General features: G+C 45.9%; 1 non-coding gene and 1 pseudogene across 1 annotated transcript; one reads left to right on the top strand and one right to left on the bottom strand.

Moving 5' to 3' along the window:
• Positions 1-10,912: 10,912 nt before the first annotated feature.
• On the bottom strand, positions 10,913-12,919 carry LOC109768944 (uncharacterized). Its single transcript, XR_012188998.1, has 3 exons — positions 12,837-12,919; positions 11,379-12,694; positions 10,913-11,323 (listed from the first exon to the last, which is right to left on the bottom strand). It is a non-coding gene; the product is annotated as an uncharacterized protein (transcript).
• Positions 12,920-13,993: 1,074 nt separating this feature from the next.
• On the top strand, positions 13,994-15,282 carry LOC109768946 (uncharacterized; annotated as a pseudogene).
• The last annotated feature ends 488 nt before the right edge of the window (positions 15,283-15,770 follow it).

Genomic DNA, 15,770 nt, shown 5'->3' with positions numbered 1-15,770 from the left:
GGTCGACCTGCCAGCCACTCGCACCGCCGCGACGCGCTGCCTGAGCCCCTCCATGGCCATCACCATAACCGTGGAGCGCGAGCCCAGCCGAGGCTCATCGGAACATCACCGACCGTCGGCACCATCGAGTACGGCCCCACTGGCCGGAGGCCGCACGCAGCCGCAGCCTACTGTTGCGAACCCCGCCGCCGCGTCGCGCCCTGCAAGTACCGTTCCTCCTACCGCTCACCTCAGATCGACGTTCGAAGGCCTCGCCTGTGAGCCGCAGAAGGCCTCTGAGACCTACCTCGTCTGCTGGAGTCCCCGTGTGGACCACGCGGCTGGTGGCCTAGCTAGCTTGCGCGCACATCGCGCCATCCCGGCCGCCCCGCGCACCTTGTTGTCCGACCGTGCCAGCCATTGACTGGAGCGACACCCAGCGCGAGGACAAAGAGGTACAGCCTTGGACGGTGCATTGCGGGAGCTCTGGCGAAGGACTGCGACTCGGGGATAGCATCGCCTTCGACTGAGGTGACCTGTGGCTGAAGCACCGGAGCTTCTCCCTGCGTCGGGCAGGACAACCACGCGCACACGCACAAGATGTAGTGGCCAGCCACGGCGCAAGGAGGTCAGGTGGCGCGGCGACTGCCGGGACCGGGAGAGGCACCCGAAAGAGAGATGGGAGCTCGATGGTGGTAGCTCGGGGAGAAGGCACAGAAACAACGATGATAGGAAGGAAAGGCCTGCAAACCGAATAATCCTACACACGGGCTAACAACGGACGTTTTACGGGATCCCTTAACACTAATTAACCTCTCCCCCCCTGATTTTCAGGGGTGTGGGGCCTTTCCTCCACTTAAGCCAAACCAAACTCTGCCACGTGTGCCAGCCCGTAAACCCTGTAAAAAGCTGTCCGTGTGTGTAGCATTGCCGCTGCAAACCCATATACGTACGTCCCATGAAGGACCCCATATTTATAGGGAGCTATCTAGGACTCCAGAAAGATCGAAGCATGCGCCCTCCGGAAACACCGGGCGATATCGATTTTAGCGGCACCGAGAACCATCATCGCATGCAAAAGTAGATGAAAACACGTAGTCATAACACGTGTTAGCCAATCAACATGCGGTACCCATTTTAAAAACAGTCAATCAATTCATCACGATCTAGTCAACCAACTATATCCCAGTACAGCCCGCACAAGAAGACGCGACAACAGCGGCAAAGATCAACATCGACGGGAGGACGACCAATCAAAAACCCGAAGAACCATCGAAGGAAAAGGGATCTGTTCTTGGCCCAACAGCGACAGGACGAAGACCAATCAAAAACCCGCAAGAAGATACGGTAACTTGTATGACTCAGAAGATACGGTGGGCATTGAGGAAGTGCTTTCGCACTTACCCTCAAGAGTAGACGCTTCTATGAACGACTCACTTAATGCACAGTATAGCAACGCCGAGGTGAAAACGGCTTTGTTTCAGATGTTCCCGACTAAGGCTCCAGGGCCTGACGGTTTCCCTGCACACTTTTTCCAACGGCACTAGGAGTTGTGTGGTGATGAGGTTACTGCTATGGTGCTCCGAGTTCTAAATGGAGAGGATTCCCCGGAGGAGATCAACAAAACGTTCATTGTTTTAATTCCCAAGATTGCTAGCCCAAAAAATTTAGCACAGTTTCGACCGATAAGCCTTTGCAGTGTGATCTATAAGATTGCATCCAAGGCATTGGCAAATCGGCTCAAGCTTATTCTCCCCTATATCATCTCCGAAGAACAGTCAGCATTTGTACCAGGACGTCTTATTACGGACAACTTCATTTCAGCCTACGAATATCTCCACTACATGAAAACAAGGAAGCTGAAGGGCAACAGGTATTGTGCCTTAAAACTTGATATGATGAAGGCCTATGATAGGCTTGAATGGAATTATTTGGAGAGAGTTATGCTCAAACTGGGAATCAGTCCACGTTTTACACAAACAGTGATGAGGAGCGTTACATCTGTCTCTTTTTCGGTCATCTTTAACGGAGGCAAACATGAGGAGTTTAGGCCCTCCCGAGGACTCAGGCAGGGCTGCCCTATATCCCCATATCTTTTCCTATTAGCTGCTGAAGGGCTCTCCTGCCTTCTGAAATCCACAAGACCTAATGAGATTGTCAATGGAATCACGGTGGCGGCTGGCGCACCACAGGTAAATCACTTGCTTTTTGCGGATGACAGCCTCTTATTCTTTAATGCTACACCGGAGATGGCAAACAGAGTGGATACCCTTCTTCAAAGGTATTGTGCGGCTTCAGGGCAACGCATCAACAAGGAGAAATCCTCCATATTCTTTAGTAAGGGATGTTCTGAATCCTTGAGGCAAGAGATCAAACAAACTCTTCAAGTTCAAAATGAGAAACTCTCCGAAAAATACCTTGGACTTCCTGCCGATGTGGGCCGAGCCAAGGAGGGGTCTTTCAAATATCTAAAGGACAGGATCTGGAAGCATTTGCAAGGCTGGATGGAAAAGGCACTTTCTGTTGGAGGAAAGGAGGTGCTCATCAAGTCTGTTGCTCAAGCAATCCCCACATACTCTATGGCCTGTTTCAAGCTTCCGAGAGGCCTGTGTCAACACATCAATGGTATCTTGAGGAAGTTCTGGTGGGGATCAAAAAATGGTGAGAGGAAAACTGTGGGTCTCCTGGGAAGTCATGACACAGCCGAAATTCATGGGGGCATGGGATTCCGTGACATTGAGCTTTTCAACCTAGCCCTGCTTGCGCGGCAAGCTTGGCGTCTCCTCCAGGAACCAAACTGCCTGAGCGCTCGAATTCTCAAGGCTATTTACTACCCTACCTTGTCAATCCTTGAAGCAGAGCTGGGCAGGAACCCGTCACAAGTCTGGCGCTCCTTGATAGAAGGCCGAGACACATTACAGCTTGGGCTCGTGAAACGCATTGGCTCCGGCGAGGACACCAATATCTGGGTGGATAACTGAATACCACGAGATTTTAAGCTTCAACCGGTGTGCCCAAAAACGTCTAACCCTCCACAGATGGTGTCAGAACTCATCAACCCCATCACCTCATCATGGGATGGCGACGTGCTTGAAACACACTTCTATATGATTGACAAGGAAGCGATCCTCAATATCCCTCTCAGCTCTCGAGTCCGCGATGACTTCTGGGCGTGGCATTATGAACGCAAGGGCGTTTTCACGGTGAGGTCGGCGTACAAACTTTTGTCCTCCATTAAACAGCAACGCACAGACTGGCTAGAACACAACAAGGGGCACTCGCGTGCCGATGCAGACCGCCGGTCTTGGTCAAGACTCTGGGGCGCTGCAGTTCCCTCGAAAGTGCGAGTTTTCGCCTGGAGGTTGGCCAAGAGCTCAATCCCTACCGGAGATGTTCGTAAGCACCGAAGCATGGCTGATTCTGCGGAGTGCGCGATCTGTCACGTGGCGGTCGATACATGGCGCCATTCCCTCTTTGACTGCTGCATGGCTCGATGTGTTTGGGCCCTCACCGATGAGGATCTGACGGAAACAATTATATCAAACAGGGAGAAGTATGCTAAGCTTTGGATGCTATGGCTGGTGGACACTCTACCTTCGGCCGACCTAGCACATGTGTTGGTTACAATGTGGGCCATATGGTGGGCGAGACGCTGAGCATCCATGACAATCAGTTCCAGAGCCCACTGAGTACCCATATTTTCATCGACAAGTTTCTAGCAGAGCTCGAGATGATGCCGGATAAGAAAACACGCCCCAAGGACCTACATGTAACTTCCAGGGACCTGCATGTGAATTCCAGGGACCTGCATGTGACTAGAGGTGGCCATGCGGGTTCGACTTCGACTGCGTGGCTTCCGCCTGAGCATCACGATGTCAAGATGAATGTTGATGGAGGCTTTTCGAAGATCGGAGACCGAGCAGCTTCAACAGTGATATGCAGGGACAAACGAGGCAACTTTCTGGGTGCCTCGGCCATCATTCACAAAGGCCGCCTTGATCCAACCATTCTTGAAGCGCATGCATGTTGTGAGGCCCTCTCCCTCGCTTCTGATTTGCTGGTTCATTCTATGTGTGTGGCCTCAGACTGTTTGGAAGTAGTGATGAATATACAAGTCGAAGTTCCATGCCAATATTATTCCATCTTACAAGACATCAAGCACCAGAGGAGGCAATTCCAGGATGTAAAGTTTCTTCATGAGAGCAGGAAGCACAATGGAGAAGCACACGCCTTAGCGAAGGCAGCTGCCTCTCTTAGCCCCGGGCGCCATGTGTGGCTTAGTATTTTGCCCGACATCATCTATATCCCCATGTGTTTGAACTTTTAATAAAGGATGCAGTTGCTAAAAAAATCAAAAACCCGCAGAACCACCGAAGGAAAAGCACCCAATAGAAAATACTAAACCAACCAAACCAACGTGCACACACGTTTAAAAAATTTCAAACGAAAATCTGGGTACACCACTCATTTCTACACAGCCATGTACCAAAATAATACACGTGCCACATACAAACTTACCTAGGAGTCATTTTCAGCCAAGTGAGTAAATATTGGAGCGAAAACGCTCCCGGAAATAGGGGCTTGGGTATTTGTACTAATCCGAGCACACTGACAATAAGAGCCGGCTCATAATAAACATTTCCAATGGAACAAACCATCTTGAAGATGTGTTATTTTAGAGTCTAGATTCAGTTTCACTAGCAATGTCGGCTTCATTGGCAAAGCTGATTTGAAATAGTTTTTTGTTTCAAATTCCAGATTCAGCTTCACAGGCATGGCAAAGGTGAATCTGGTCTCTAAAGCTAAAACAAATGGGGCCTTCGGTGGTGAAGCTGATTCATAGAATCAGAATCAGGTTCACCACTGAAGCTTATCTACAGGTGATTTGACACCAATCAAAGTTGAAACAAACAGAATCTTATGCAACTAAAGTGAATCTAGAGGTGATTGGAATCCAATTGAAGTTGGAACAAATAGGGCTTTTAAGGTTGCACATCCAAAAGTAAAATTGCGCGGTTCCACGTACCGGCGACTGGCCAGCCAATTAACTAGTGACACCTTGTACCATATTAAATACTGTGTTGTATACGAAGTTTTCATAGTTTATGAAATATTGGTATTTCAGTAGGTGGTCCACCAACACAGTACTACTTTTGTCAGTCTAACGGGTCTGGAGTACTACTTTTCAGGGACGTGCATACATCAACCACTTCTCTCTCCCTTGCAAACAAATCCATAGACTTTATTACATCTTACTTCCTATGTCCCGTAATATAAGAACGTTGTTCAAGCTATGTTAGCTTGAAAAACGTTCTTATATTATGGGACGGAGGGAGTAGCAAACTGAAAATATTCTTATCTTTTAAACCATAATTTTGTATTTGAAATAATTTATATATTTGAACCCTTGACGCCAATACCTTTAAAACTAGACCGATCTTGGATACATTTCAAGCACATTTAAATTTCAACATTTCACATTTCGTATGTGGAACTAACATATTTCACTTGAAAAATCTGAAACAAGTTAATAACATATTTGAGAATTAGGAAATAATAAGTGCAGAAAATGAAATTATAATATACGATTGTGAAACTGATTATTTGAAAGTGTGAACAATGTATTTCAGCTTCTGTGCTTACTATTTCACAATTCAGATCTAACATTTCACTTTTCACTGTCTTCTTTCGCAAGAATAATATATCAATTGCACATTTCACAATTCAAAACCTACTTTTCACTTTTCGCTCGCTTGTTTCACAAAAAACATATATTTCAATTGCACATTACTCAAAAACTATTTCATTGTTTTCAAATAAATTGTTTCATAGTTTGGAATAATCAATTGCACATTACACGTGTTTGATATATATCCAATATTGGTTTACTTCTGAAGGTCTTGGCGTTAGGAGTTCAAATATATAAATTATTTCAAAAATGAACTTAAATTTTAAAATATATAAATGTGTTTAACTTATCAAGATGAAAAGAAGTCCATGGATTTGTTTAGAGGTAAATACACTGGGAGTCTTAGAACTTGCACGCGACGGTCAGTTTAGTGCACAAACCTGTAAAATACGTGATTTTGGTTATCGAACTTGCGCGAGCGTGATACACATATCCCATACGCGGACGTATCCGATGCTTGCTTGGCACGCCAGAGTGTGCAAGGCCCGCTGTCAATGACAAGATGGCACTCGGTGCGACATGTTCTTGCGTAAAACAGCCTCGCCTTTGTTTATTTGCAGAAAAAAAATCATCACTGGTACCAAAAATACGCTCCAGCGAGGAGCGAAATACAGAAGCGCGGGTGGTGGGTCTTCGATCTAGCTAGCTCAGGTACGCACAAGAAAGACCCAACCATTGCAACAGGAACATTTACGTGTCTAACATGAGATACAATTTCACTTTTACTGAAAACGTCCGGGATTATTATCAACTAAATATGTGTCGTGCACATGACGTGACTTAATACAAGTAAAATGTAGAGTCAACTGTTTATGAAATATAAACTTGTGTATTACATAAAATATATTTATTTAATACAGACATTTAAAATGTTATTAAATAAAAAAATTAATGAATACAAAAATAATTATACACTCGTGGCTTATATTTAAATTATACAGAATGATGAATACAATATTTATTAAATATTTATGAATATTCACTTGTGTATAATTTTTAATCATGATTTATATTCAAAAATAATATATAATTTACATATTAGACACGATTAAATGTTCATACCAAGACTTTAGATTTTAAATTATGAATATTTTACTTATACAAACATTAGATTATAAAAACGTGTGTATAATTATTGAAATTCTTGTATAATTAAAATAATATTTATGAATAGTAATTATAAAAATACTTATATTATTATGACACAATTTATTAACAATATTATTTTAAAATAATACATGAAGAAAGTTTTCTGCTTCAAAGATTTAAAAAAAACGAACAGGTGCAACTATGCATACATTTTTAATTATTACTATTTTCAAAATATTTTTTATTTTTAAAATTATTCTACAAATTTTGAAAACGATGTTTTCACAATTATGAATATTTAAAAAGATATTTGTATTATAGTTTTGCAAATATCTTTTACAATTCGTAAATATTATTTTAAAATAAGACATGAATAATATTTGAAGTCATTTTATTATTGAGATTATAATTTACATACTACTCCCTCTGTTCCTAAATATTTGTCTTTCCAGAGATTTCAAATGGTTACCACATACGGATGTATATAGACATATTTTAGAGTGTAGATTCACTCATTTTGCTCCGTATGTAGTCACTTGTTGAAACCTTTAGAAAGACAAATATTTAGGAACAGAGGGAGTACATATCTATTAACCTGTAAAAAAAGGAGAGCAGATGCAAAATAGGCCGCACAAAATGGAACCCATTTCTGCTACACGAGCTCCTTCGTTATAGTACAGTAAAGCAAAGTTATCCTACGTAAACATCCACAGGATTGGGTTGGAGTGGCTTGGCCGGATTGTGTCCTCGCCTTAGGCGCGTGTTCTAGACTGGGCGACACACTTTTTCGTATTTAAATTTTGCTATATATTGATAAGTGGGACCCACCAGTTGTTAATCTTTCACAAATAAAAAAGGCTATGGGGTTTTGTGCAAAAACACGCCGCGCTGAGCGCCATCTGTTGCTGACAGCAGGCAGCCAAGCATAGGATACGCCCATGTACGGGATATGTGACCGTACTTGATCATCCGCACAAGTTCGATGACCAGAATCATGTATTTTATAAGTTTGTGCACCAAACTGACCGTCATGTACAAGTTTGAAGACTCCCGGTGTATTTACCTTATTTGTTTACAATGAAGAGCGAAAAGACATGCATGCGTGTGTGTGTGTGAGAAAAGAGAGAGAGGGTGAGCTGTAACATTAATGCCTGCCATGCAAGGACAAATAGAGTGGGATAGTAGCTGTATTAGACTGGATATTCAGTTTGTATAGCAAAAAACGAAAATAAGTGCTTTTTTTTATCGAATCTTAAAGCAGCTATGGAATGGTAAGATTATTACTGGTAGGAGGCGGAACTGCGCAATACGACTTTGCGGGTTGTGCATACTCCAGCCCAATTTGGCTTGAGAGCATCTATAGCAGACCTTGTATAATGCCCCGACCTGTAAAATAACCGTCAAAATATGGGTCCGCGCGAAAAATGCTGCCCGATCAAACATTGTCGTCGGACCCGTAAATTTTTTTGAGGGACTCGGTAAAATCCCATCTCCAACCCGCGAAATGCAGGTTTCCCCCTCGACCCAACGGTGCCCTGTATCCCAGAAAGCGGTTGGCGGGAGGGACATTTCAGCCCACGCGTCCGTTCCCCAGCCCCTTCCGCAGCCGCCCGCCATTGGTTCCGCCCGTCCGCCGCTGGCGATTCCTGCCATATCTGCGGACGGAATCACACCGCGGGGGCGCCCCTCACCCTGTTCCACCTAGCCGCTTCACCAGCTCCCCTGATTCGCTGAGCTGAGCCGCCCCTAGTCGCCGTTGTCGTCCCGGGATCGACCGCCACAGAGCCACCGCCCCGAGCCGCCCTTAGTCGTCGTCGCCGCCCCGGGATCGACCGCCACAGAGCCACCGCCCCAAGCCATCGGTAAGTACTTGTGCTTTGGGATGCGATATGCATAGTTGGTTCATGTGGCGTTCGTATTTGTGAATTTAGATGGAATTGAGCCCTCGCTGGAGGTTTTTTCTCGAGGATTCAGACGACTCGGATGTTGAGATGCTGCTTGAGAACCATCGACAGCAGATGTTAGTGATGGCCCTCGCCATGAAGGAGAACGAAGATGAGAACCGAAAGAGACGGCGAGGATCGACCGTCGGCCGTCTTTGCATTCCTCAAAATCGCCATCTCGGGTATGAGATGTTGATGCAAGATTACTTCGCGGACAATCCAATATATCCGCCGCACCTCTTCCGGAGAAGGTACCGAATGCGTCGATCCCTCTTTGTAAAAATAGTGCAAGCTTTTGCGAGGCCAATTGTCGGTATTTACTCAAAGAAGAAATGCGCGGGCTTGAAGGGATTTAGTGCATATTAAAAAATATCGGCAACTCTGCGGGTAATTGCATACGGCACTCCGGCTGACTATGCCGATGAGTACCTTTGCATTGGTGAAGATACTGCAATTGAGTCAGTGCGTAGGTTTGCCAAAGTGATCATCCGTGTCTTTGGTCCTGAATATCTTCGGGCACCCGACGAGGAAGACACAAAAAAGTTTATGGCATCAAGTGAGAGAAGAGGTTGGCCTGGCATGCTAGGAAGCATTGATTGTATGCATTGGACTTGGAAAAACTGCCCGAAGGCATGGCAGGGAATGTATTATGGCAAGTCTCGTGATGCAACAATTGTGCTAGAGGCTGTAGCATCCGAGGATTTATGGATTTGGCATTGCTTTTTTTTGGTATGCGGGGTACTCTCAATGATATCAATGTGTTGCAATGGTCTCATTTGTTTGCTAGGATTGCTAGTGGTGATGCTCCTGCTTGCAACTACACTATCGATGGGCATGACTACACAAAGGGGTACTATCTTGCACATGGTATCTACCCTTGTTGGTGCACATTTGTCAAGAGTATCAAAGACCCCAAAACTAGGAAACAATGTGAATTTGCAAGGGTACAAGAGGCAGACCGAAAAGATATTGAAAGAGCATTCAGGGTTTTGCAATCTGGGTTTGCCATTGTTCGTCGTCCTGCTCGTTTTTTGGGACAAGCGATCCTTGAAAACATCATGACATGTTGTGTTATTCTTCACAATATGATTCTCGAAGATGAGAGAGGCATGAACTTGGAGTTCTTCTATGACAATGTGGGTAGCCGTGTCAAACCAGTTATAGACCCTAACCGAATTAGAACATTTCTTCAGACCTATCGGGAGATTGAAAATGCAAACACCCACTTTCAGCTTCAGGAGGATCTCATTGAGCATCATTGGCAAAGGGCTGGGCAGTAACACATTCCATTTTTGCATTCATTTCAATTAATTCATGTGTGATTTGTACTCGGGACAAGTTTTGTATTGAATTATTCAGTTTGCTTCGGTGACTTCAATAATTGTTGTAATTTGGATGATTGTGGTATTGTAATATTGAAATTTTATCTTATATTTAATTAGTAATTCTGAATATGTGGCATATGTGTCAAATTCAGAAAAAAACCCATCTGATTCCTGCGCCGGCCTAGCATTCTGTTTTACATTTCGGCTATGCGGGGTCTGCTAGAGATGCTGTGAGGGGTACTAGCCATATTGCTGGGCACCAAGTCTAACTGGAACATGTTCATTCCTAAAAAAAGAACAAGGGCATATTTTTGCCAGTATTAACAAGAGATAAAATTTCCAACAAAAGATATGTACTCCTCACATCACATTTTTCCAACAAAATTTGCACAAGGATTAGAAATTTCTCAGAGGTTACCAACGGACACAACTTCTAATCATCACATTTTTCCTTTAGCACCGTCAGTAACCAAGACAAGTTGTGCTACAGGTTACAACATAAATAGCTACTGTACATGGTAAAATACAACAACTCTTCATGAGAACAGCACACCTTTAGATTGTGTTGAGGTTGGATTTTTTTTCCTTATCCTAACAGCAGATATATTTGAACAAAATCATAGTTAAACATGCCGATGTCTCAAGAATCCAAACAAACACCAGATTTTTCGCCCTTCTGCATATGTTCCCACAACTTAGCATTGTTATTCACATACAGAAAAAGATAAGGCTCTTCAATCATATATGGTTTAAAAACATCAAAATAAGGCCATAAATGCTGATAACAGAGACATTAGTAGGATTCTGCTAATCGCAAGTTGCCTCATTCAAGTACAAACATCATATGCAATTTGATCCTAAACAGCATGCAGATTAAAGGGGAAGTAAATCCGATAATTATCACATTGTGTATATCCTTAGGGTGCAATGAGCCCATGTTTGACGGATCCAATCTATTTGCCAGACCTCAGATATGAACCACCACTATATGTGTAGCACAGACAAACTGCTGCCTAACCAAATTCAAAAGATTCGTGAACGTTGCGTTGGGAGCCACCAATGAATTGACCTAGCCACACAAAGATCCCAACTGAGCCAGCAAGGGAAATATGCATCAACTGTCTATTGGCATTATTCACTGGCTAGTGTGAAGTGCTGTGGCCCTGTTTCTTCCTTCCAATCAACGAGCCGCAATGCGAGGAATCCGTAGTTCGGAATTTTTTGCCTTGATGTTCTTCGTCAATTCCTCAAAAGATTCAGGTATGGAGTGGTACTCATGAAACATGAGTCCTTTTGTCCTTCATAGCGGAAGAGAAGACAGTCATAATGTAGTATTAAGAAAAACAGACTTACCACTCATGAGGATGGCAGTAGGTTAGAAGATGGTCAGCAATGGTGAAGGGGCGCACGGAGGGTCGGATCCTATCCTTCCCATCATGTATTTGGCATGTCACTGCTAGCCGCTCAGAGAAACCTGTCCTTATGGAGTGCACCACAACAGGGTCACGGCGCAAAGAGAAGTAAATGGAGTTGCTGTTCACAGAAGGGAGGTCCCTGGCTGAAACAGAGAGGGACCGATCCCTGCTGAGGAACAGCGCGCGGCCACCGAGGCAGTTCACTGGGATCAGCTCACCGCGGTCGATGTCCAACGCAAATAGCTTATAGGCATTTTGCTGGAAGGGCTCCACGCCACAATGTTGTGCAGTTAAATGGCGGATGGCAAGCAGCACTCGCCCACCAGACTCCACGAGGAAGTAGCTGCATAGGCTCGGATCACCAAAATTATTTGGAACATGAGCAAGCACAGGATGTGGTGATCTCGGATACAGCTGCATGATCTTCCTTGAGTCACCCTTGGCGACTGTCGCGTAAAGCCTTCCTTGGAAGGGCAGGATGCTCCTAAGGAAAAGCCCTGGGTGGAGGACCTCCCAAGTTGGGCGGCCAGCCTCGGCGCCGATCACCACATGTGTCCACGGGAACCATGCCACCACGGCAATGGAGGTCGCGGACGCGCTGCAGACCGCGGCATTCATGTCAAGCAGAGAGTTCCGGTTCCTGACGGCGTCGTGGAACACAGGGACGAGGGACGGGAGGTCGACCACGACCCGTGTGAAGGGATGCAGCACCCGGACGGCGGCGGTGCGTTTGTTCAGAAGAATGATCAGTCCCTGGGACGATCCTGTGGCGCAGGAGCTCCGGCAGGCGGACGCGGAGGCGCCTGGCCGTCCGCGCGTGGAAGAAGCCGATCTCGCCGGCGTCGTCCGGGCGTACCCCGTCGCCGTCGCAGAGGGCGACCCAGCCGCGCGGCCAGAGGTCCGGTTTGCTCAGCGTGGGGTCGCGCGCGTCGCTCGTGCAGCTGCGCCAGCCGGAGCAGACGGCCCGGAAGACGATGTAGTCCACCACGTCGCCGGCCAGCAGGCGGCTGGTGACGAGGTGAACCACATCGGTGGGGAGGGAAGCCCAGCCGCTTGCCTCATGGATACGCCGGCGCTTGCAGGCGGAGAGCGGGGCCAAGGAGGGACCTTTGCGCCGCCTTCCCGCCGTCGGAGTAGAAGGGGGTAGCTTTTTCCCCATCGCGCGCGCTCGACCTCGGCTTGCTCAGATCTCCTCCGCCCTCTCCTCCATCTATATATAGGCCGTTTCGTCTCCGACACCGGCCGGAACTTGAACTGCAGAGGAATCAATCCGAGGAGTGACGGGAAATCCGAGGGCTGAGGGGAAAGCCGAGGGAGGAGGAAGCCTTCGACGTCGCGGATCCGGAAAATCAGGAGAAAATTAAGCAGGGAAGAGGTAGGTGAGGAAGAAACTTACGGCCGCCGTTGCCGCCGGTGTCGGGGTGAGAGACCGGAGGGGATTGAGGCGCGCCGCCGTGGAACACTGAAGAAACGCCTTTTTTTTTTTTTACTTTAATCCACACGCCGGAGCAGAGCCGGCGTGCTGTGCCGGCCCGCGTGCTGCGCCTCCAGGGCCGCTTAGTTAATCGGGCCGGCACGTTGGCCCGTTTAGCACACTGGTCTGTTTAGCAGTTTGGCCTTATGGGCTGTATTTGGGCCATTTTAGGCCTATTAGGCTGATTATATAGGCTATATATATTTATATAATTCAAAAAAAAGAAAATCAGCTCAAAAAAGGAAAAAATAGAAAAATTAAATGGGTCGTGCCGTGCCGGTCCGCGTGCCCAGCCTCCAGGACCAGGCACGGCCCCAGACATGCCGCGTGCCGGGCACAGCTTGTTTAGCCCCTGCCGTGCCTGGCCCATGGCGGGCCGTGCCGACGTGCTCGTGGGCTGGCCTGGTTGGCCCGTCACGTTTGACCAGCTTTGCACAGGAGGGGATGAAAAAGTAACTCACTTAGCAAGTCCGCCCACCACGGGCATGCCCAGACGCATCCACAAACAGAGTCGGGCGGCCACCGAGGCGGTCACACTGCTTAAATTTAAACCCTCAAATTCATGGCATTCATTATAACACAAAATTTATCACAATTCAATAATTCAACAATGCAACAAAGCAAAAAGAACATGGTTCAACAATCCGGACATGCTAAAATAAAATTCATGTCCGGGCCATGGCTGGCCAACTTGATGGATCACTCGTCGGACGTCATTTGTTGTCTTGACTGACACAACCTACACTATCTTAGAGCAAGTCCAGCAGTTCCCCTGAAATTTCTCCCCTATATCTCAAAATATGGGACTCCCCTAAAAAGATTCTCCCCTAAAAATTGCTCAACTCCAGCAGTTCCCCTAAACATCTCCCTTATTCTATATTTTAAGAGTATTTCATAACTACCAACGGCTAGTTTTGTCTCTACAAATACATGATCAACCTTCATATCTATCACAATCCTGATCGTGCCTCCTCTTCTACTTCTCTTTTGCCATCTCTCTGCCATCTCTCCACAACGAAACGATACACCGTCAAAGTTTGGCCCAGCAATTTTGCGAAGATTCCTCCTCCGAAGATGAGGAACTCATGATGGCTGCAATTGTAGCAGAGGAAGAAGAAGCCCGGCCGGATGCTCCACGACATGGAGGTTCACAACCGGGACGTCAATCTCTTCAGCACGATTTTGCAGAACGCTTTCAGAACCTCCACAAGGACTATTTTGCAGAGAACCCCACCTTCAAGGCAAGGATGTTTCGCAATAGGTATGAAACTGGTGCATATGTTTCGTTTTCACCATAGTAGTCGCTCTTCATGTCTCATTTAAGCTTTTATTCACAGGTATATAATGCATCGTCCTCTTTTTCTGCCCGTAGCAAGTGCTATAGAGGCACATGATAGCTATTTTTCTCTGAGAAGAAATAGTGCTGGTGTTCCTGGTTTACATCCTTATCAAAAATTGACCTCAGTATTTCGAATCCTAGCTTACGGGATAGCAGCTGATCTTACTGATGAGTATTGTCGGCTAGCAAAGTCCACCGCTTTAGAAAATCTTAGAAGATTTGTGCATGCTGTGATCGAGGTCTTTGGGGGTCAGTACCTGAGATCTCCAAATGCTGAAGATACTGCTAGATTACTTGCAATTGGAGAGCAAAGCGGGTTTCCGGGTATGCTCGGAAGCATCGATTGCATGCATTGAAAGTGGAAAATTGCCCTACTGCACACAAAGGTTTTTTTGTTGGCCATAAACGCGTACCCACGGTCATTCTTGAAGCCGTTGCTTCACAAGACCTTTGGATTTGGCATTCTTTCTTTGGTTTACAAGGATCTCATAATGATATAAATGTTCTCCATCGTTCACCCGTGCTTCCAAATCTAGTTGAAGGGCATGCTCCAGAAGTGAATTATACCATCAATGGTCACAACTACAACACGGGGTATTACCTTGCAGATGGCATATATCCGCAGTGGGCAACATTTGTGAAACAATTCCAAACCCAAAAGGTGAGAAGCACAAAAATTTCTCCTGGTTTCAGGAAGCATGTCGGAAGGATGTCGAACGAGCCTTTGGTGTTCTGCAAGCTCGCTTTGCTATTGTACGTGGACCGGCAAGGTATCGGGATCTGGAGACACTCAGAGAAGTGATGACAGCTTGTATCATCTTGCATAACATGATAATAGAAGATGAGCGTGGAAGTCTTGTAGACTATCGCTACGATAACATGGGAGAACTAGTGACACCTTCTCACCAACAGGCGGCTACATTGACTCAGTTTCTTCAAGCTCAAAGTGACATTCGAAACAAACAAGTTCACTACCAGCGTCAACTTGATCTAGTTGAGCACCTGTGGCAGATCCGTGGACTGATGTAGCTTTTATAATGATTAGGTGTTAGTAATAATGCAGTCTATGCCAATAATAGCCCAACGATGTTGAAGAGAACCTTGTGTGCGACCATGGTCTTCAGATTTATTGGCATGGAAGTAAGCATCGATTCTTTTCCAATAACAATCACGAGATTGGTCTACTCCTATGGTTGGATCTTGAGTTATCTTGAGGTATGCATCCACCAAAGTTAAGTCTTCAGCCTTGCTGAAATTCTTTTGCCTCTTCGAAGCTCTTGCTTTTGAAGCGCTTGCTTTCTTCGCCTTTGCTTTCGAAGACCTTGCTTTCACAAGAGGGGTAGGCTCTTCAGTCTCTTTGAGATCAGTTTGTTGTTCTTCATGCCCTTCGAGATCAATTTCTTGTTCCACATGCCCTTCAAGATCGACATGTTGTTCTTTGGTCCAGTGCAAATCATTCAATCCGGCATCACTATGCAACAGCTCAAAATAACTCTGATCATCCATTATCAAAATCT

This window comes from Aegilops tauschii, chromosome 7, assembly GCF_002575655.3.
Source record: "Aegilops tauschii subsp. strangulata cultivar AL8/78 chromosome 7, Aet v6.0, whole genome shotgun sequence".
Taxonomy (NCBI): domain Eukaryota; kingdom Viridiplantae; phylum Streptophyta; class Magnoliopsida; order Poales; family Poaceae; genus Aegilops; species Aegilops tauschii.
Note: the sequence above shows the minus strand (reverse complement) of the source record. Positions and strands in the feature narration are given on the sequence as shown.